This window comes from Orcinus orca, chromosome 6, assembly GCF_937001465.1.
Source record: "Orcinus orca chromosome 6, mOrcOrc1.1, whole genome shotgun sequence".
NCBI classification, from domain to species: Eukaryota; Metazoa; Chordata; class Mammalia; order Artiodactyla; family Delphinidae; genus Orcinus; species Orcinus orca.
Genome location: NC_064564.1, coordinates 73,559,378 through 73,583,773, shown reverse-complemented (window position 1 = coordinate 73,583,773; position 24,396 = coordinate 73,559,378). Strand labels below are relative to the sequence as shown.

Sequence of the window (24,396 nt, the reverse complement as noted above, 5' to 3'; positions counted from 1 at the left end):
CTGCTATATTTTTCTAGTATTGTGCATGAGAAACTAACAGAATGATCTCTCCCATGGAGCATGTGAGTCCATGGGCAATAGGTGAGAAACCCTGGATGGGTTCCAATCCCTCTTGGTCTGGTTTCCCCATCTGCAAACTGAGGATACCATCAGTACATACTTCACAGAACTACTGTGAAGGCTAAATATGGTAATTTCAATTAAGAAATTAGCACATCCCTGGAACATTTAAATGGTAGATACATTGCATCTATTGTTGATTCTTTTTAAGTACAGCGTGATTGCTTTCTCTGTAAAAGTGGATTGCAAAGCAAGAAAGGACAAAGAAAAATGAAATATATGTGCAGGACATATCCTGTTTCATTTTTAAATGCAATATTGTAAAAATAAATGTTTCATGGAACATGAAATATTGAAAGAAAACTTTTATATAAAATTTATCTAAACAATTAGAAGGCAGTATACTACAGGAAAAATAGTTTGTGGAACAGAAAATAAAATAAAATAAATATTGACTTCTCTATTCATTGATGATATCCTTTTTTAAAAAAACAGTGATTTTTATCAGAAAACAAAAATGTAATTCCTACAAATAAGGAAAAGTAATTGGATGATTCTAAAAATATATTTGAATCAATAACTGTCAAAGCAGATATAAAATTAATTGAAAATCACAAAAAGAGAATTTTATCAATGTATCTTAGAGCTGATTTACCATTTACCATTACCGAAAGGAAGGGAGGGAGGGAGGGAGGGAGGAAGAAAGGAAATATTTTAAAGTATTATATTCATACATTTGAAATAAATACTTTTGAGGAAGATATAAATGATCAAAATTTATTCTGGAGAGATAGGAAAACTGAATGAACCAGTAACTCTATAAGAAAATGAGGAGAGGGATAAATTGGGAGATTGGGATTGACAAATACACACTATGATATATAAAATAGATAACTAATAAGGAACTGCTGCATAGCACAGGGAACTCTACTCAATACTCTGTAATGACCTAAATGGAAAAAGAATCTAGAAAAGAGTGGATATATGTATATGTATAACTGATTCAATTTGCTGTACAGTAGAAACTAACACAACATTGTAAATCAACTATACTCCAATAAAAATTAATTAAAAATAAATAAAAGCAGATATGAAAATTTAAAAAAAAAGAAACTGAGGAAGTTTTACTACCTTTTAGAAAAGCTCATGGTTCAGAATCATGCTAATAGAAATATAATGCCTGTCACAAATGCAAGCCACATTTATAATTTTAAATTTTCTTAATAGCCACACTAAAAGGATAAAAAGGAATAGTAAAATTAATTTTAATAACATATTTTATTCAACAACATAGGTGGCCATGACAAAAAATTATCATGTCAACATAAAATCAATGTAAAAGTTATTAGTTTTACTTTTTCTTAGTCTTTAAAATCCAGGGTGTATTTTACATTTAAAGTACATTTCAATCTGGCTGGTAAATTTTCATTAGAAATACGTCATCTATATATTTAGACTTCACATAATCTACAAAACATAGACTCACATTACCAGTTTGTCCCCAAAACACTGAAACACTGAGATGAGTATCAATTTTTAAATGAGAAATTAAATTTAAAATAAAAATAATAAATTTGAAAATTCATTTCCTCAGTCATATTAGCCGCATTTCAGGTGCTTATTATGCCATATTAGATAGCACACATTCAGAGAATTTTATAGCAAAGTTCTTTCTAGCTTACAAAGAACAGATAATGTCTGTGCTAAGAGTTCCAGAGCACAGAAAACAATGGACACCTCTCTGTTTCTAAAAGCTACCAAATCCTCATACCAAAACCTGACAAAATACACAATATACATAAACACAGATGTGCAGAGAATAAAAATTATAATATAAGCCAATGCCTTTTGTAATGTAGTTATTAAATAAATAATAATAAATACAGGCACAAAAATAATCCCAATAGCAATAAAAAGCAAAAATACGTTAAAATAATAATTCAGCATGTCTGCAGCATGTAAGCCTCAATTATTTCAACCAAGCAAGACACATCTTCAATGAAATTAAAGCTGATACTGAGTAGTTGGGCAAAGGCCCTACTCCTCAGAGACCACTGGACTAAATCCACCTGCCCTCTTTTCTGTTTTCTTCAGTCAACATGAAAACTAGAATTCACCTGCTCCTCAAATACACAGCAGGGATCTTGATCTGTAACATTCTCTTCAAAAAGCTCTGTGCTACTTTCTTGTTCCTGACCTGCTCCTACCACTCTCCACTTCACTGTGACTTCTTGTTACCGCCCATCCATCGACAGCAAATTTCCCTGTGTCTTCAATATCTGCTCTGAGTTTCTCCCTCCTCATAACTGGGGCTCTTCCCCTGAGGACATGGCCTCCCCAACACTTCTCAAATGACAGGTATTCCTACATCAGGGTCAGGCAATGAGTTTCCATACCCACCATGGCCATTTCTAAACCATTTTTCCTGCAGCTTCTTGTAAACATGCAAAGCTCCCTTAAGACCCACTCCTTTCAGCTTTCAAGGCATGCTTCCTCTTTCTTTGTTGTTCTGCTTTACCAACCTTCTCTCATTGTTCAAATCTGTTGACGCCTGCCCTACACTATCTCTCTCCACTGCAAGCCCTGCCTTCACTCCTTATCCTATCAACATGGACAACCCTTTTGAGATCATAGCACCTATTTCCACGAACTCATCTTCATGTGATCTGTTTATGAACAAATGGAGTTTATGAACTTTACATCATGGCCACACCTTGGGCATGTTCACGACCCATAACTGCTCTACCTCTAAAACTACGGAATCACACAACTGACCACCATTTCCTCTTTTTCCTGTTTGCCACTTCAGCTATTCCAATCATCCACCTTAAAGAGCCCTCCCTTTACCTTCTCCTCTCTACTTTCCCCCAGTCCATCTTTCACCACTTTCCTTGTCCAGCCTGGATTCCACTAGCTATTTTTTCATATTTCTTATATCTTTTAGTTAACACACATGTGCTGAATTTTCAACCCTGATGAAACCCAGCCCTGCTTCTCTGGGCCGCACCTGAGGGGCCAGGCAGCACTGGGGCAAGCACACCACACAGTAGACAGAATATCCATAGTCATCAAGTTCAAAGGTGCTCCAGCCAATGTCTGTGCCTGGCCCCCTAAGACATTTCTCCAGCCCTGTCTTTACTGTCAATAAAACTGACAGGAGGCCTAATTGCTTATCCACTGACAGATCATTAGAAGTATTTTTTGGTAATAAATTTATACACCTTTTTTTTTTTTTTTTTTTGCAGTACGCAGGCCTCTCACTGTTGTGGCCTCTCCCGTTGCGGAGCACAGACTCCAGAAGTGCAGGCTCAGCGGCCATGGCTCACAGGCCCAGCCACTCCAAGGCATGTGGGATCTTCCCGGACCGGGACATGGACCCGCGTCCCCTGCATCGGCAGGCGGACTCTCAACCACTGCGCCACCAGGGAAGCCCTATACACAATTTTTTTAATCAAATAACTCAAAAGGAGTTCAAAAGATTGAGGAAAATTGCTATAACAAAACTCTGCCCATTCCCATCTTCTTGATTAATGTGAAAATGTTTCTCAGCACTTACATCTATAAAAATGAAAAATAAGAAAAAAATTGATACTGCTCCTATTTAATTCTACCAACAAGTAACACTCATCCATAGATACATTACCTAGTTGGAAAAAAAAAAACAGCTTTTTTATTTTATTAATACATTTAAATAATTACTTTTCAAAATGTGTAATACACATTTAAAAATTTCCTTGTGGTCCCAGGAAATTTTAAATATTTAAATTTATGCACACAAATTTCATTGCAATGGTTGACCAGTAAAAGGCTTTGAAGTGTAAAACTATACTGTATTAGCACAAACTCTGTAAGAAAAGGAGAACAGAACTGGTAATTCTAGAAGAAAAAGGGACTGTATACCATTTCAGATCATTAATGAGGAGCTAGTTCATGATTTTTTGAAAAATAGATTAAGGTAGATATCAAACCACTATATTTTGATTCCATCAGACATCTTTTAAAAAGTAATAGCATAGCTTAATTTTAACATTTAAAATTCCTAAAAGGATGCTATAATAAGTTATTATGCCATTTTACAGACTGAATTAAGTGAATTTCAGGGAGGTATGAAACTTGCCTAAGGCTATCCAGCTACCAAGCGGTAGAAGTGAGAATTAAATCCAGGTATACCTATAAAAAAAAAAAGAAAAAAAAAAAAGAAGGCGAGGGCAGCACCAGGGTATGGGGTTGTTAGTTTTATAGGGGTGAGTAATTTCATACGCTGATGAGTGGGAGGAGTATTCCAGCTATTTTGGGGAAGGGGTGGGGATTTCTAGGAATTGAGCCACTGCCCACTTTTTGACCTTTATGGTCATCCTTGGAACTGTCGTGGCACCTGTGGGTGTGTCGCTTAGCTTGCTGATGTGTTACAATGAGTGTATACTGAGGCTCAAGGTCTAGTGGAAGTAGACTCGTCCGCCATCTTGGACCTATTTTGTTCTAATCAGTTTATGTTGTGTCCTCGGGCTATGTAGTTCTTTTGAAGGTTGTGCCCTGCCCCCTTTCCTCCTGTTTCATATTGAATATATAATATTTACCAGAGTATGTTTTAATAATTAATACATGATATATTGTATAATTAATTTATATATCATATATATAATGATATCTATAGGTATTTGTTCTAATAAGTCATTAAAAAAAAAAAATAATAGCATAGCTTAATTTTAACATGTATATATTTACAATTTGCCAGAAATTATAAGCTTTAAACATTTTAAAATTTAATAAAAACTATACATATCAACTTTTAAAAATGCAAAAGCGAATAGAATTTTTCAAAATTCTTTTAGGGGGCACATTAGTAAAAAAAATGTGAAGAGTATTTCTCTAGTCAATTCATGTTCCATCCCTCCACCATGATGATTTCAAGTCTACCCTCTCTTCAAATCTCTCATCCCGCTTACCCCAAAAATATACATCAAACATTTGCAATAGCTAAAAATTGCAAATAATTTCAAAGTCAGTCAAATAAGGGATTGGTTAAATATGATGAAACTGCAGCAGTTAAAAGTATCAGTGAAGACATATTTACTGAATTATCCTCGATATAATCTTAAATTTTTTTAAAACAATGCAAAAATATTTAAGGTACTAGATAACATATGGTATCCAATTTTTTATAAGAATATGGTGTGTGTGTGTGTGTGTGTGTGTGTGTGTGTGTGTGTGTGTGTTGGGTTGGTGTGTCTAAATGTTCACAGTGGTTGTTTTCTCTTTACAGTAGAATTTGGGGGTAATTTTTGCTTTCATCTTTATATCTTTGCAGATTCAAAATTGTTAATAGTAAATGTTTTATTCTATCTAAAACAAAAAAGTCAATTCCATTTAAAATATACATGAAAATGTAAAGTAAAACAAAATAGAAATACATAAAAATAATCTCTACTCATAGAGCCTATGGTTGGGGAGTTAAGACATGGAGAGATAGATAATGAATCAGATGGGAGAGGGCATGATGACAGAGTGCCATTGGCCCCACCAGTTCAGATGGAGAGATAGTGGGCCTGGTCAGTGAAGGTTTCAAAGAAAAGACAGAACTCAGACAATGATGGGTAGGATTTGGGACTTATAAGTATCCAGAATTAGAGGGAAAGGGATAGAAGGGGTAAATAATGATAGGTGCAGAGGCATAGAGGCAAAAAAACTACAAGTTGTGTTATAGACAGGTGTGTACTTTAACAGTGGAGTTGGAGAGAACCTTAAGTCACAAATCAGGTACTTAATAGATTTTTTTTCTTGTTCTCATTCATGTATTCACTCAACAATTACTGCTTGAGTGACTCCTGTGTGCAAAGCACTATTCCACGGGCTAGGAACAATAAATTTATAGATGCATATAAGACACATTGAATATATTAGTGAGTGCTATGATGAAAAATAAAGCAAAGTAAATGGATAAAATAAGATGTGGGATGTGATAGTCTCTCTGAGAGATGATGTTTGAGCACAGATTTGCATGAAGGGAATAAACCACTTGCATATTCTTGGAAGAGCATTCCAGGCAGAGGGAACAGCCAGTACAAGGACCCTGATATGTATATTTAAATTAAACTTAAATTAGATGCTTGGCATGTTTTGAAAAACCAGGATGACCAGTGGGGATATAGTATAAAGACCAGAAGAAAGAGTAGTAAAAATCAGATGGAGGAGGTAGCAAGGGGTAGCAAGGGGTAGGTAGCAAGGGGTAGGTCACGGCCTTGAGATTTATTTTTAGGAAACCTCTAAAAATACTATGGAAAATGAATGTGGAAAATTACAAAATACCGTTGGTATTGCCTTTATGGGACAATGGCTCTCTCATCCTGATATTACCTGGGCTTATGTGGCCATTCATTCACTTACTCAGTTATTCATCACCGAGAGAGCCTATTATGGCATGGCCTTCCTCTTCACAGACCACAGTCTAGGTGGGCTGTCAATCACATACATAAGTCATTAAAACCCAAGTTTCATAAAATCATAGATGGTGTCAACTGGCAGGAACCTTCTCATCCAACACCCTTGTTTTCCAGATGAGGAAACTGAATCCCTTCAATTAAGCAAACAACTCCAAGTGCTCTCTTACTTAAAACAGAGACTATTTAGGATGAGCAATAATGAGAATGTCAGATATACTAAAGCCAAAAGCAGATGAGTAATGACTGTCAGCTAATGAAAAAAATCTCCACAAGATACAGGCTTCAAACACCAGATGGCAAATGTGGGCAAAAGGCTTGTTGCTATGGAACAGAATAAACTGCTCTTTGGGCCATTGTGAAATACCTTGGCCATCTAACAAAATAAGGTAATATATATTGCAACACAAAATCCACTCAGGCACAGTAATGGGAGATAAAATCAGATAAAAATGTGAGGTCTTAATGATTTCTGAGGCTTTTAGACAGAGATGAAAATTGCCATATTAGCTCAATTCATATCAAACAGATTAATGGAAAAGATGAAGTGAGACTGCTTTTTAAATAAACTGTCAGCCTATAAAAGTAGAATCGAGTGAATTCATGTTACGAAGGCACCAAAGGGTAGCATGAAGCACTTAGATCTTCAGGTCCAATATTCTCATTTCACAGATGAGGAAACAGACCAGGATATGTGACTTGTCCAGGGTCACCAGGCGAGGCAGGAGTATCTGCTGGACTTGACCCATCTTCCCTGAGATTCTTCCAGACCTCTGTGACTGCTTCTCTAACAGTATAAACCAAGAGTCAGCACACTTTCTTTTTTTCTTTTTTAACATCTTTAGTGGAGTATAATTGCTTTACAATGATGTGTTAGTTTCTGCCCTCTTGCGTCTCCCTCCCACACTCCCTATCCCACCCCTACAGGTGGTCACAAAGCACTGAGCTGATCTCCCTGTGCTGTGTGGCTGCTTCCCCCAGCTAGCTATTTTACATTTGGTAGTGTACATATGTCCATGCCACTCTCTCACTTTGTCCCAGCTTACCCTTCCCCCTCCGCATATCCTCAAGTCCATTCTCTAGTAGGTCTGCGTCTTTATTCCCGTCTTGCCCCTAGGTTTTTCATGAGCTTCTTTTTTTCTTAGATTCCATATATATGTGTGAGCATACGGTATTTGTTTTTCTCTTTCCGACTTACTTCACTCTGTATGGCAGAGTCCAGGTCCATCCACCTCATTACAAATAACTCAATTTCGTTTCTTTTCATGGCTGAGTAATATTCCATTGTATATATGTGCCACATCTTCTTTATCCATCCATCTGTTGATGGACACTTAGGTTGCTTCCGTGTCCTGGCTACTGTAAATACAGCTGCAATGAACATTGTGGTACATGACTCTTATTGAATTATGGTTTTCTCAGGGTATATGCCCAGTACTGGGATTACTGGGTCGTATGGTAGTTCTATTTTTAGTTTTTTAAGGAACCTCCATACTGTTCTCCATAGTGGCTGTATCAATTTACATTCCCACCAACAGTGCAAGAGGGTTCCCTTTTCTCCACACCCTTTCCAGCATTTATTGTTTGTAGATTTTTTGATGATGGCCATTCTGACTGGTGTGAGATGATATCTCATTGTAGTTTTGATTTGCATTTCTCTAATGATTAATGATGTTGAGCATTCTTTAATGTGTTTGTTGGCAATCTGTATATCTTCTTTTGAGGAATGTCTATTTAGGTCTTCTGCCCATTTTTGGATTGGATGGTTTGTTTTTTTGATATTGAGCTGCATGAGCTGCTTGTAAATTTTGGAGATTAATCCTTTGTCAGTTGCTTCATTTGCAAATATTTTCTCCCATTCTGAGGGTTGTCTTTTCGTCTTGTTTATGGTTTCCTTTGCTGTTTAAAAGCTTTTAAGTTTCATTAGGTCCCATTTGTTTCTTTTTGTTTTTATTTCCATTTCTCTAGGAGGTGGGTCAAAAGGATCTTGCTGTGATTTATGTCATGGAGTGTTCTGCCTATGTTTTCCTCTAAGAGTTTAATAGTATCTGGCCTTACATTTAGGTCTTTCATCCATTTTGAGCTTATTTTTGTGTAAGATGTTAGGGAGTGTTCTAATTTCCTTCTTTTACATGTAGCTGTCCAGTTTTCCCAGCACCACTTATTGAAGAGACTGTCTTTTCTCCATTGAATATCCTTGCCTCCTTTGTCATAGATTAGTTGACCAAAGGTGCGTGGGTTTATCTCTGGGCTTTCTATCCTGTTCCATTGATCTATGTTTCTGTTTTTGTGCCAGTACCATATTGTCTTGATTACTGTAGCTTTGTAGTATAGTCTGAAGTCAAGGAGTCTGATTCCTCCAGCTCTGTTTTTTTCCCTCAAGACTGCTTTGGCTATTCGGGGTCTTTGTGTCTCCATACAAATTTTAAGATTTTTTGCTCTAGTTCCATAAAAAATGCCATTGGTAATTTGATAGGGATTGCACTGAATCTGTAGATTGCTTTGGGTAGTATAGTCATTTTCACAATGTTAATTCTTCCAATCCAAGAACATGGTATATCTCTCCATCTATTTGTATCATCTTTAATTTCTTTCATCAGTGTCTTATAATTTTCTGCATACAGGTCTTTTGTCTCCTTAGGTAGTTTTTTTCCTAGATATTTTATTCTTTTTGTTGCAATGGTAAATGGGAGTGTTTTCTTAATTTCACTTTCAGATTTTTCATCATTAGTGTATAGGAATGCAAGAGATTTCTGTGCATTAATTTTGTATCCTGCTACTTTACCAAATTCATTGATTAGCTCTAGTAGTTTTCTGGTAGCATCTTTAGGATTCTCTATGTATAGTATCATGTCATCTGCAAACAGTGACAGCTTTACTTCTTTTCTGATTTGGATTCCTTTTATTTCTTGTTATTCTCTGAATGCTGTGGCTAAAACTTCCAAAACTATGTTGAATAATAGTGGTGAGAGTGGGCCACACATTAAGTATTTTAGACTTTGTGGACCGTATTGTCTCTGTTGTAACTATTCAACCCTGTCACTGTAGAGCAAGATCAGCCATAGATAAGATATACACAAATAGGTGTGGCTATGCTCCAATGAAACTTTACTTATAGAAAATGAAATTTGCATTTTACATAATTTTCACTTGTCATAAAATATTCTTACTTTTTAAAACCATTTAAAAATGGGCAGAAGACCTAAATAGACATTTCTCCAAAGAAGACACACAGATGACTAATAGGCACATGAAAAGATGCTCAACATTGCTATTTATTAGAGAAATACAAATCAAAACTACAGTGAAGGGGTTTCCCTGGTGGCGCAGTGGTTGAGAGTCCGCCTGCCGATGCAGGGGACACGGGTTCGTGCCCTGGTCCGGGAAGATCCCACATGCCGCGGAGTGGCTGGGCCCGTGAGCCATGGCTGCTGAGCCTGCACGTCCGGTGACTGTGCTCCACAACAGGAGAGGCCACAACAGTGAGAGGCCCGTGTACCACAAAAAAAAAAAAAAAAAAAAAAAAAAAAACTGCAGTGAAGTACCACCTTACACCAGTCAGAATGGCCATCATTAAAAAGGCTACAAATAACAAATGCTGGAGAGGGTGTGGAGAAAAGGGAACCCTCCTACATTGTTGGGAATGTAAATTGGTGCAGCCACTGTAGAAAACAGTGTGGAGCCTCCTTACAAAACTAAAAACAGAGTTGCCATATGATCCAGCACTTTCACTCCTAGGCATATAGCCAGACAAAACTATAATTAGAAAAGATACATGCATCCCAATGTTCACTGCAGCACTATTTACAATAGCCAAGACATGTAAGCAACTTAAATGTCCACTGACAGATGAATGGATAAAGAAGATGTAGTATATATGCACAATGGAATACTACTCAGCCGTAAAAAAAGAATGAAATAATGCCATTTGCAGCAACATGAATGGACCTAGAGGTTATCATACTAAGTGAAGTAAGTCAGAAAGAGAAAGACAAATATCATATGATATCACTTATATGTAGAATCTAAAATATGACACAAATGAACTTATTGTGAAACAGATTCACAGACACAGAACACAGACTTATGGTTACTAAAGGGGAAAGGGGGTGGTGGAGGGAAAAATTAGGTGTTTGGGATTATCAGATACAAACTACTACATATAAAACAGATTAAAAAAACAAGGTCCTACTATATAGCATAGGAAATATTCAATATCATATAATAAACCATAGTGGAAAAGAATATATATATATATGAAACTGAATCACTTTGCTGTACACCAGAAACTGATACATCACTGTAAATCAACAGTACTTCAATAAAAATAAATAAGTTTTTTAAAAAATGTAAAAACCACACTTAGCTCACTGGGCATATAAAAACCAGGCAGTGGGCTAGATTTGACCTATGGGCCACAGACTGCCAACTTCTGATGCAGACTCCTAAAAAGATGCATGCAAATTAAAACTGTATACTTTGAAAACCATCCCAGTGGCTTAAACTAATATCTCTAATTGGCAATAACTTTTAATGATTTTTCCTTTAACTTCACAGCCTGCTTAAAAAAAAAAAAAAAAACTCTTGGAAAAGTACCAATTCTGGCTGCCTTATTTTCCTGTAGAGAACATATATTTTTTGATAGATGAAAAAGTAACCATAGTAATTTTTCTTATCTCTACTGAAGACATCACTAATGATTCATTGGTATTTAGTAATTTTTTATTAGAAAAAAACAACATATTTCACAATGATAGGTTGTCTGATAATAATAAAAATACTGTGTGCAAGACACTGTCCTGTACACTTTATACATATTAACTCACTTAAACCTCACCAGAATCCTATGAGACAGGTATTATTACTAGCCCCATTTTACATGTGAGAAAACTGAGGCACAGAGATGTTAAGTACCTTGCCCAAGATTACACACCTGGTAAGTGGTAAATTTAGAATTTGAACCACAGTCAGCCTCGAAGTAAGGGCTACTAAACACTATTATATATTTTTAAAACAGCATTTCACACAGAAATAAATAAAACAGCTCTCCCCTTTTGTTTATTTTTCTTTATAATATATTTCTTAGTGTCTTTCCTCTTCCTTCCCTTCCCTTAATACAGCTCAGGTTGGTGGGCCTGCTAGGGCCAGGAATATGGAGACAGTTGAGGGAAGGGGATGGTCAAGACTGAGAAGGCTAATAGTGCCAAGGGAACTGGGACTGGAGAAGTACAGAGTCAAAGAGGCAAGTTAAATGTGCAGAGATGTGGCTAAGGAGACAGCCACCATGGTGATTACACATGAGGGTAACAGGCAAGTATGTAAATATATTGTGAATAATGAGAGCCAGGCTTCTCAGAAAGGAGTTTCAAAAATGGAAAGGGGAAAGGCTAAAACAAACTCTGTCATACTGGATTTGAATTGGAGGTATTTGTGTCAACTCATGGTTTTTAACTTAGGTAGATCAGTAAGTGCATGCATGCACACACATATGCAGATAGAGCTAAGGATATACACATACATATATGTGCACAGGTGTATGCATGTGCACACACACATGGGCTCTGCTTACGGTAAATGTTATTTTTTAAAAACATCAAAATCCATATTATATGAAATGCTCACACTGGTAATCTGTGGAACACCCAAATGACCAAGAAGAAAACTCTGTGTGTGTGTGTGTGTGTGTGTGTGTGTGTGTGTTTGTGTGTGTGTCTATGCCTATCCTTCCTAGCTCTATTTGTTAAAAGGGCCTAGAAACAATGACACCCTGTATTAATCAGCACCCCTAATGCTCAGATCTTGGTTTCTACATATCATTCTCCACTAGAAAGAACCAGAATGACACTACAGGTGGAGCACAGAAAGTACAACGTAAGTCTGGAATAGAAGTGTCAAAAGTGAGGAAATGCTAAAGATGCGATTGGAAAGTGGTAAAAAAAAAATAAACCTAGGAACCCTCTTGAAGAAGCTCCTGCTAGCCAAATATAGGCCAATTTGAGCATCAAAATAAATAATAATAATAATGAATTAAACCCCAGTAAATAAAATAGGAATTCTTGAGTCTAAATAAATGAATGAACGAATAACAGAGTGTTCTTCCCTACAGTAGAATACCACTTAATACATGTGGAAGGAATGACAAAATTAGAAAATGAGCATTTGGCAACCATCATTGTAATAAATGATTCATGCAAAAAATCATCAATGAATGTTAAACCTAGTGGGTGAAAATTTGTTAAGGAACAGGATATTTACATAATTTCAAAATATCTCCCACAAAATTTAGCTTACAGAGAAAAACAGTAACTTTATGTTGGAGAAACCTAGTAAATACCACCTTAACCAAGTGAACAAAGTTAACATCAAGAATAATGGGACAGGGGACCTTCAAGATGGCAGAGGAGTAAGATGAGGAGATCACCTTCCTCCCCACAAGTACATCAAAAATACATCTACATGTGGAACAGCTCCTACAGAACACCTACTGAACGCTGGCAGAAGACCTCAATCTTCCCGAAAGGCAAGAAACTCCCCACGTCCTTGGGTAGGGCAAAAGAAAAGAGAACAAACAGAGACAAAAGAATAGGGACAGGACCTGCACCTCTGGGAGGGAGCTGTGAAGGAGGAAAGGTTTCCACACACTAGGAAGCCCCTTAACTGGCGGAGACCGGGGGTGGCAGGGTGGGAGCTTCGGAGCCACGGAGGAGAGCGCAGCAAGAGGGGTGCAGAGGGCAAAGCGGAGAGATTCCCGCACAGAGGATCGGTGCTGACCAGCACTCACCAGCCTGAGAGGCTTATCTGCTCACCCGCCGGGAAGGGCAGGGGCTGGGAGCTGAGGCTCAGGCTTTGGAGGTCAGATCCCAGGGAGGGGACTGGGGTTGGCTGCGTGAACACAGCCTGAAGGGGGCTAGTGCGCCACAGCTAGATGGGAGGGAGTCCGGAAAAAGTATGGACCTAAGAGGCAAGAGACCATTGTTCCCTGGTGCACAAGGAGAGGGGATTCATAGCACCGCCTAAAGAAGCTCCAGAGACGGGCGCGAGCTGTGGCTATCAGCGCAGACACCAGAGACGGGCATGAAATGCTAAGGCTGTTGCTGCAGCCACCAAGAAGCCTGTGTGCAAGCACAGGTCACTCTCCACACCTCCCCTCCTGGGAGCCTGTGCAGCCCACCACTGCCAGGGTCTCGTGATCAAGGGACAACTTCCCCGGGAGAACACACGGTGCGCCTCAGGCTGGTGCAACGTCACACCGGCATCTGCTGCCACAGGCTCGCCCCACATTCCATACCCCACCCTCCCCCCGGCCTGAGTGAGCATGAGCCCCCTAATCAGCTGCTACTTTAACCCCGTCCTGTCTGAGTGAAGAACAGATGCCCTCAGACAACCCACATGCAGAGGCAGGGCCAAATATAAAGCTGAACCCCAGGAGCTGTGCGAACAAACAACAGAAAGGGAAATTCCTCCCAGCAGCCTCAGGAGCAGTGGATTAAATCTCCACAATCAACTTGATGTACCTGCATCTGTGGAATACCTGAATAGCCAACGAATCATACCAAAACTGAGGCAGGGGATTTTGGGAGCAACTGTAGACTTGGGGTTTGCTTTCTGCATCTAATTTGTTTCTGGTTTTATGTTTATCTTAGTTTAGTATTTACAACTTATTATCATTGGCAGATTTGTTTATTGAGTTGTTTGCTCTCTTCGTTTTGTGTGTATATATATATTTTTCCTTTTTCTCTTTTTGTAAGTGTGTATGTGTATGCTTCTTTGTGTGATTTTGTCTATATAACTTTGCTTTTACCATTTGTCCTAGGGCTCTGTCTGTGCATTTTGGGGTTTTTTGGTATAGGTTTTGCACTTGTTATCATTGGTAGATTTGTTTATTGGTTTGGTTGCTCTCTTCTTTCTTTTTTTAAATTATTTTTTTTTTTATTATTATTTTTTTTTCCAGTACGCGGGCCTCTCACTGTTGTGGCCTCTCCCGTTGCAGAGCACAGGCTCTAGACGCGCAGACTCAGTGGCCATGGCTCATGGGCCTAGCCGCTCCATGGCATGTGGGATCTTCCCAGTCCGGGCCACGAACCCATGTCCCCTGAATCGACAGGAGGACTCTCAACCACTGAGCCACCAGGGAAGCCCTTTAATAATATTTTTTATTTCAATAATTTTATTTATTGATTTTTCTTTCTTTTTTTTTCTCCCTTTTCTTCTGAGCCATGTGGCTGACAGGGTCTTGGTGCTCTGACTCGGTGTCAGGCCTGAGCCTCTGAGGTGGGAGAGCCAAGTTCAGGACATTGGACCACCAGAGATTTCCCAGCCCCATGTAATATCAAATGGCAAAAGCTCTCACAGAGATCTCCATCTCAATGCTAAGACCCAGCTCCACCCAACGACCAGCAAGCTACAGTGCTTGACACCCCATAACAAACAACTAGCAAGACAGGAACACAACCCCACCCATTAGCAGAGAGGCTGCCTAAAATCATAATAAGTTCACAGACACCCCAAAATATACCACCAGACGTGGTCCTGCCCAACAGAAAGACAAGATCCAGCCTCATCCACCAGAACACAGGTACCAGTCCCCTCCACCGGGAAGGGGACCAGCCACAACCCACTGAAACAACCTTGCTCACTGAGGGCAGACACCAAAAACAACAGGAAGTACGAACCTGCAGCCTGTGAAATGGAGACCCCAAACGCAGTTAGTTAAGCAAAATGAGAAGACAGAGAAATACACAGCAGATGAAGGAGCAAGGTAAAAACCCACCAGACCAAACAAATGAAGAGGAAACAGGCAGTCTACCTGAAAAAGAATTCAGAGTAATGATAGTAAAGATGATCCAAAATCTTGGAAATAGAATGGAGAAAATACAAGAAATGTTTAACAAAGACCTAGAAGAACTAAAGAGCAAACAAACAATGATGAACAACACAGTAAATGAAATTTTAAAATTCTTTAGAAGGAATCAACAGCAGAATAACTGAGGAAGAAGAACGGATAAGTGACCTGGAAGATAAAATAGTGGAAATAACTACTGCAGAGAAGAATAAAGAAAAAAGAATGAAAAGAATTGAGGACAGTCTCAGAGAAGTCTGGAACAACATTAAACGCACCAACATTCGAAGTACAGGGGTCCCAGAAGAAGAAGAGAAAAAGAAAGGGACTGAGAAACTATTTGAAGAGATTATAGTTGGAAACTTACGTAATATGGGAAAGGAAAGAGTCAATCAAGTCCAGGAAGTGCAGAGAGTCCCATAAAGGATAAATCCAAGGAGAAACATGACAAGACACATATTAATCAAACTATCAAAAACTAAATACAAAGAAAAAATATTAAAAGCACCAAGGGGAAAGCAATAAATAACATACAAGGGAATCCCCATAAGGTTAACACCTGATTTCTAAGCAGAAACTCTGCAAGCCAGTATGGTGTTGCAGGACATATTTAAAGTGATGAAAGGGAAAAACCTACAACCAAGATTACTCTACCCAGCAAGGATCTCATTCAGATTCAATGGAGAAATTGAAACCTTTACAGACAAGTAAAAGCTAAGAGAATTCAGCACCACCAAACCAGCTTTACAAGAAATGCTAAAGGAATTTCTGTAGGCAGAAAACACAAGAGAAGGAAAAGACGTACAATAACAAACCCAAAACAATTAAGAAAATGGTAATAGGAACATACATGTCAATAATTACCTTAAAAGTAAATGGATTAAATGTGCCAACCAAAAGACACAGACTGGCTAAATGGATTCAAAAACAAGACCCGTATATATGCTGTCTACAAGAGACCCACTTCAGACCTAGGACACATACAGACTGAAAGTGAGGGGATGGAAAAAGACATTCCATGCAAATAGAAATCAAAGGAAAGTTGGAGTAGCAATTCTCTTATCAGACAAAAGAGAGTTAAAAATAAAGCCTACTACAAGAGACAAAGAAGGACACTACTGAATAAGGGATTGATCCAAGAAGATATAAAAATTGTAAATATTTATGCACCCAACATAGAAGCACCTCAATAAGGCAAATGCTAACAGCCATAAAAGGGGAAATCAACAGTAACACAATCACAGTAGGGGACTTTAACACCTCACTTTCACCAATGGACAGATAATCCAAAGTGAAAATAAATAAGGAAACACAAGCTTTTAATGATACATTAAACAAGAGGGACTTAATTGATATTTATAGGACATTCCATCCAAAAACAACAGAATACACTTTCTTCTCAACTGCCCACGTAACATTCTCCAGGACAGATCATGTCTTAGGTCACAAATCAAGCCTTGGTAAATTTAAGAAAATTGAAATTGTATCAGGTATCTTTTCCGACCACAACGCTATGAGACTAGATATCAATTACAGGAAAATCTGTAAGAAATACAAACGCATGGAGGCTAAACAATACACTCCTAAATAACCAAGAGATCACTGAAGAAATCAAAGAGGAAATCAAAAAATACCTAGAAATATGACAACCCAAAACCTATGGGATGCAGCAAAAGCAGTTCTAAGAGGGAAGTTTGTAGAAATACAATCCTACCTCAAGAAACAAGAAAAATCTCAAATAAAAAACCCAAACTTACACCTAAAGCAATTAGAGAAAGAAGAACAAAAAAACCTCAAAGTCAGCAGAAGGAGGGAAATCATAAGATCAGATCAGAAAAAAATGAAAAAGAAATGAAGGAAATGATAGCAAAGATCAATAAAACTAAAAGCTGGTTATTTGAGAAGATAAACAAAATTGATAAACCATTAGCCAGACTCATCAAGGAAAAAAGGGAGAAGACTCAAATCAATCGAATTACAAATGAAAAAGCAGAAATAACCATTGAAACTGCAGAAATACAAAGGATCATGTGAGATTACTACAAGCAACTATATGCCAATAAAATGGACAAACTGGAAGAAATGGACAAATTCTTAGAAAAGCACAACCTTCCAAGACTGAACCAGGAAGAAATAGAAAATATGAACAGACCAATCACAAGCAATGAAATTGAAACTGTGATTAAAAATCTTCCAACAAACAAAAGCCCAGGACAAGATGGCTTCACAGGTGAATTCTATCAAATGTTTAGAGAATATCTAACACCCATCCTTCTCAAACTCTGCCAAAATACAGCAGAGGGAGGAACACCCCCAAACTCCTTCTATGAGGCCACATCACCCTGATACCAAAACCAGACAAAGATGTCACAAAGAAAGAAAACTACAGGCCAATATCACTGATGAACATAGATGCAAAAATCCTCAACAAAATACTAGCAAACAGAATCCAACAGCACATTTAAAGGGTCATACACCATGATCAAGTGGGGTTTATCCCAGGAATGCAAGGATTCTTCAATATATGCAAATCTATCGATGTGATAAACCATATTAACAAATTGAAGGATAAAAACAATATGATAATGTCAACAGATGCAGAAAAAGCTTCCAACAAAATTTAAGACCTATTTATGATAAAAACTCTCCAGAAAGTAGGCATAGAAGGAACTTACCTCAACATAAAAAAGGCCATATATGACAAATCCACAGCCAACATCGTTCTCAATGGTGAAAAACTGAAACCACTAAGATCAGGAACAAGAAAAGGTTGGCCACTCTCACCATTATTATTCAACATGGTTTTGGAAGTTTTAGCCAGAGCTATCAGAGAAGAAGAAATAAAAGGAAACCAAATTGGAAAAGAAGAAGTAAAACTGTCACTGTTTGCAGATGATATATACATAGAGAATATGTATATTCTCTATACGTAGAGACTCTTAAAGATGCTACCAGAAAACTACTAGAGCTAATCAATGAATCTGGTAAAGTAGCAGGATACAAAATTAATGCACAGAAATCTCTTGCACTCCTATACACTAATGATGAAAAATCTGAAAGTGAAATCAAGAAAACACTCCCATTTACCATTGCAACAAAAAGAATAAACTACCTAGGAATAAACCTACCTAAGGAGACAAAAGACCTGTATGCAGAAAACTATAAGACACTGATGAAAGAAAATAAAGATGATACAAACAGATGGAGAGATATGCCATGTTCTTGGATTGGAAGAATCAACATTGTGAAAATGACTATACTACCCAAAGCAATCTACAGGTTGAATGCAATCCCTATCAAACTACCAATGGCATTTTTCACAGAACTAGCACAAAAAATTTCACAATTTGTATGGGAACACAAAAGACCTTGAATAGCCAAAGCAATCTTGAGAAAGGAAAATGGAGCTGGAGGAATCAGGCTCCCTGACTTCAGACTATACTACAAAGCTACAGTAATCAAGACAATATGGTACTGGCACAAAAACAGAAATATAGATCAATGGAACAGGATAGAAAGCCCAGCGATAAACCCACACACATATGGTCACCTTATCTTTGATAAAGTAGGCAAGAATATACAATGGAGAAAAGACAGCCTCTTCAATAAATGGTGCTCGGAAAACTGGACAGCTACAAGTAAAAGAATGAAATTAGAACACTGGATAACACCATACACAAAAGTAAACTCAAAATGGATGAAAGACCTAAATGTAAGGCCAGACACTATAAATCTCTTAGAGAAAAACATAGGCAGAACATTCTATGACAGAAATCACAGCAAGATCTGTGTTGACCCACCTCCAAGAGAAATGAAAATAAAAGCAACAATAAACAAATGGGACCTAATGAAACTTAAAAGCTTTTGCACAGCAAAGGAAACCCCAAACAAGACCAAAAGACAACCCTCAGAATGGGAGAAAATATTTGCAAACGAAGCAACTGACAAGGGATTAATCTCCAAAATACACAAGCAGCTCATGCAGCTCAATAACAAAAAAACAAACAACCCAATCCAAAAATGGGCAGAACCTAAATAGACATTTCTCCAAAGAAGATATACAGATTGCCAACAAACACATGAAAGGATGCTCAACATCACTAATCATTAGAGAAATGCAATTAAAAACTACAATGAGGTATCACCTCACACCAGTCAGAATGGCCATCATCAAAAAATCTACAAACAATAAATGCTGGAGAGTGTGTGGAGAAAAGGGAACCTTCTTGCACTGTTGGTGGAATGTAAATTGATACAGCCACTATGGAGAACAGTATGGAGGTTCCTTAAAAAACTAAAAATAGAACTACCATATGACCCAGTAATCCCACTACTGGGCATATACCCTGAGAAAACCATAATTCAAAAAAACAGTCATGGGGCTTCCCTGGTGGTGCAGACGTTGGGAGTCCGCCTGCCGATGCAGGGGACGCAGTTTCGTGCCCCGGTCCGGGCGGATCCCACGTGCCACTGAGCGGCTGGGCCCATCAGCCGTGGCCGCTGGGCCTGCGCGTACGGAGCTTGTGCTCCACAGCAGGAGAGGCCACAACAGTGAGAGGCCCGCGTATCGCAAAAAAAAAAAAAAAAAAAAAGAGTCATTTACCACAATGTTCATTGCAGCTGTATTTACAGTAGCCAGGACACGGAAGCAACCTAAGTGTCCATCAACAGATGGATGGATAAAGAAGGTGTGGCACATATATACAATGGAATATTACTCAGCCATAAAAAGAAACGAAATTGGGTTATTTGTAATGAGGTGGATGGACCTGGACTCTGCCATACAGAGTGAAGTAAGTCGGAAAGAGAAAAACAAATACCGTATGCTCACACATATATATGGAATCTAAGAAAAAAAAAAAAGCTCATGAAAAACCTAGGGGCAAGACGGGAATAAAGACGCAGACCTACTAGAGAATGGACTTGAGGATATGCTGAGGGGGAAGGGTAAGCTGGGACAAAGTGAGAGAGTGGCATGGACATATATACACTACCAAACGTAAAATAGCTAGCTGGGGGAAGCAGCCACACAGCACAGGGAGATCAGCTCAGTGCCTTGTGACCACCTGTAGGGGTGGGATAGGGAGTGTGGGAGAGAGACGCAAGAGGGCAGAAACTAACACATCATTGTAAAGCAATTATACTCCACTAAAGATGTTAAAAAAAAAAAAAAAGAAAGTGTGCTGACTCTTGGTTTATACTGTTAGAGAAGCAGTCACAGAGGTCTGGAAGAATCTCAAGAAAGATGGGTCAAGTCCAGCAGATACTCCTGCCTCGCCTGGTGACCCTGGACAAGTCACATATCCTGGTCTGTTTCCTCATCTGTGAAATGAGAATATTGGACCTGAAGATCTAAGTGCTTCATGCTACCCTTTGGTGCCTTCGTAACATGAATTCACTCGATTCTACTTTTATAGGCTGACAGTTTACTTTAAAAAGCAGTCTCACTTCATCTTTTCCATTAATCTGTTTGATATGAATTGAGCTAATATGGCAATTTCCATCTCTGTCCAAAAGCTTCAGATATCATTGAGACCTCACATTTTTATCTGATTTTATCTCCCATTACTGTGCCTGAGTGGATTTTGTGTTGCAATATATATTACCTTATTTTGTTAGATGGCCAAGGTATTTCACAATGGCCCAAAGAATAGTTTACTCTGTTCCATAGCAACAAGCCTTTTATACTCCAATAAATTGGAGTATATACTCCAATTATACTCCAATAAAGATGTTAAAAAAAAGAATAATAGGATAAATCAAGGTCATGTGCCTCTTGATATAATGCACTGAGAAGAATATAGCATCATTTCTGCCAAAAAATGCATAATATGAGGAAACATCAGTTGAACCCAAATTGAGAGATACTCCTAAAAAAAAACTATTCTGTATTCTTGAAAGTTATCCAGGACATGAAAGAGAAAGAAGGCTGAAGCCCTGTTCCAGATGGAAGGCAACTAAAGAAACATGACAATTAAATGCAGTTGTGACTCTGGAGAGGATCCTGAACCAGAAGGGGGAAAAAAGGTACCAAGGATGTTATAGGACCAATGGGCGAGGTTTGAATGGATCTGTGGATTACATGGTAGAATTATATCTATGTTAATTTCCTGATCTAGATTTTTGCATATGACTACGTAAGACAGCATCCTTATGTTTAGGAAATACACACTGAAGTATTTAAACTGGAACAGGATATCTGTAACTTACTCAGAAAAAATACGTGTGTATGTACTGGCATATGTATACCTACATATATCTGGAGAGAGTAGGAAAGAACTGTGAATCAAACATGGTAAAATGTTAACACTGGGGAACATGGGTGAAGGCTATATGAGAGTTATTTATATTACTCTTGTAACTATTTAAATAATTTCTCAATGACTTAAAAAGTTAAAAATTTTTAACTACAAAACTTAAACAGTGTATTTGTTTAGAAACACAAATACTTAAAGTATAAGGAAAAGTTAGGAACATGATAAACATAAAATTTAGGATAATGAGTTTTCCAGAGTAGAAGGGAAGAAAATGGGACGGGGAGTTAAAATTTTTAACTACAAAACTTAAACAGTATATTTGTTTAGAAATGCAAATACTTAAAGTATAAGGAACAGTTAAGGACATGATAAACATAAAATTTAGGATAATGAGTTTGCCAGAGTAGAAGGGAAGAAAATGGGATACAGGAGGCTTCAAAGATAACAGAAGGGTTCACCATGTCTTCATTCATTACACCTTATAGAAACATTATAACTGTTTTTTTTTATATGAGCAAATATATGAGCAAAAAAATTCTCCGCTCACACTAAATGTAATTTTTTTTAAACAGCAAAATCTGTGTCATATGAAATGCTCACATTGGTATGAGCATTAATGCTCTGTGGAACGCCCAAATGACCAAGAAGTAAAACTACAGGAGGGTAGAGGCAATGAGAAAACAGAGTGACATGGGTGAAACATTTATAGTATTCTGATGCTGATGCTAGTAATCTAAAAGGATATGATATTTGTCCCTTCTTCTTTTAAAAGGTCAGTGACGTGCTAAACAATCTTTACAGACACCTGATAGTTGTGAATGTTTTGGGGGTACAAATTGTTACTCTCTAATTTATTTGTCCCCTAAATTAAGAATCCCTTGACGCCTTAACCAATTTGTGGAATAAGGAATCTACTTAGATGGGAGTATAATCATTAACTAAGCACTGAGCCGAATTCACCACAAATCTCAGAGCCAAGGTTAAATGACACATCTGAATCCTGAAGTCATTAAACAAGCTAATAATTTCAGCAGCTGCCTTACAAAGACATCTTCAGAGACTAAATTCAGCAAGTGGACAACTGAGAATGACTTTAGGAAAAACACCCACTCTCTCTTTTGAAAACTGAAAGGGGATATCAACTGATGGTAAAGTTTATCTCATCAGACTGCATAGAAATGGATAAGAAAATACAGGCATGTACCACCTACACTGGCTACACAAGCCTGCTCCTTTGATCATTATTTTCAAATACAAAATCTGCCTTAGAGACCTGCTATAAGTTGAATTGTCTCCCCAAAAGTCATACGTTGAAGTCCTAAATGCTCAGTACCTCAGAATATTTAGAGATGAGGTTTTTACAGAAGTAATCAAGTTAAAGTGAAGTCATTAGGGTGCGCCCTAATTTAGTATAACCGGTGTCCATATAAAAAGGGGAAATGTCAACACAGAGACATGAATAGAGAGAAGATGATGTGAAGAGACGCCTGGAGAAAAATGGCCATCAACAAGCCAAGGAAAAGAGACCTGGAAAAGATCCTTCCCTCATGGCTTCCAAAAAGAACCAGCCCTGCCAACACTATGATCTTGGACTTCTATCCTCCATAACTGGAAGACAATAAATTTCTGTTGTTTAAGCCACCCAGCTTGTGGTGCTTTGTTATGGCGACCCTAGCAAACCAATACAAGACTCTATGGGAGAGGGGATTATAAGACTAGTCTAATAAATCAACAAAGGAAAAATATTACGGAAACTCCCTTTTTGTGTTTACCGTAGGCGCTTCATCTGAGAAGTCTGAGGTGGCAAAAAATACACTAGACTTAACTAAAGAATCAAGATTCTACCTAGTAAATCTAGGTAGAATCAAGATTTGCTAGCTCTGTGAACAAAGCAAATCCCTTAACCTTTCTGACTTATCATGTTTGAAAATATGGTAAGAATATCTGCCACATCTCCTTTCAATGCTATCAAGACAAAATATTTTTTAATGGAGATATGTAAAACACTCCATGAACTGTAAAAGTTCTCCATAAACGTAAGGTATTATGAGTAATGTTGATTTTTGACGTGGTAACCGGAGGGGTTATTTCGGGAGGCAACTGCTGACACAGTGTGCTCTGATTTCAGAAAGGCACCTGATGGCATCAGAAAGTTAACTTTGTTGAACAAGCTCAAAATAGGCAGATTTGGAGAAATTCATATCTGGTTGTCTACTCCTACTCAAAGGGTTAACAGGATGAGGGAAGCGTGGCTGGAGAGCTCTAGAGACATATCACCGAGCTCTGCCCCAGCCCTGTTCTTATCAATGGCTTAAATGTGAAAAGGATAACAATTTGGAAGGGACAGTTTGTTCCCTAGGTATCACAATCAAGTTTTTAAAAGATAGCCACGGGCTAAGACTAATAAGACGAAGCTGAACAGGAATACAAGTAAAAATCCAACATTTATGTTTAAGGAAAATCAAATGCACGAGGTAAAGATTATGAGACCTGATAAGAGCAAGAATGATGAGTTCAAAATTAGCAGTATGGAACAGTTGCCTATAGAAACGGATTCTAAGGTCAAATTTGTATAAATATAGGCAGTCCTCGCTTTGCATGATTCTCACATACATAAATCTCAGGTACTGAGACAGTTAAATAAAACCAGCCCCCAACAACATGGTTCAAATATCAGTTACCATGGTATGTTAACTGTGAGTGACTGAATGAAGTGCAAACGTGGCTCCTCACTCTCCATTCCACAAATCATTATATACATAACAGATGTGTATCATGATCAGTAGCCAATCACATCACTTCT

The 24,396-nt window shown here is 37.9% G+C and overlaps 1 protein-coding gene across 2 annotated transcripts in view; it reads right to left on the bottom strand.

The window, feature by feature from the left end:
- Positions 1 to 24,396, bottom strand: part of GDA (guanine deaminase) — a 135,096-nt gene that overhangs the window by 83,212 nt on the left and 27,488 nt on the right. The gene's annotated exons all lie outside the window — the stretch shown is intronic.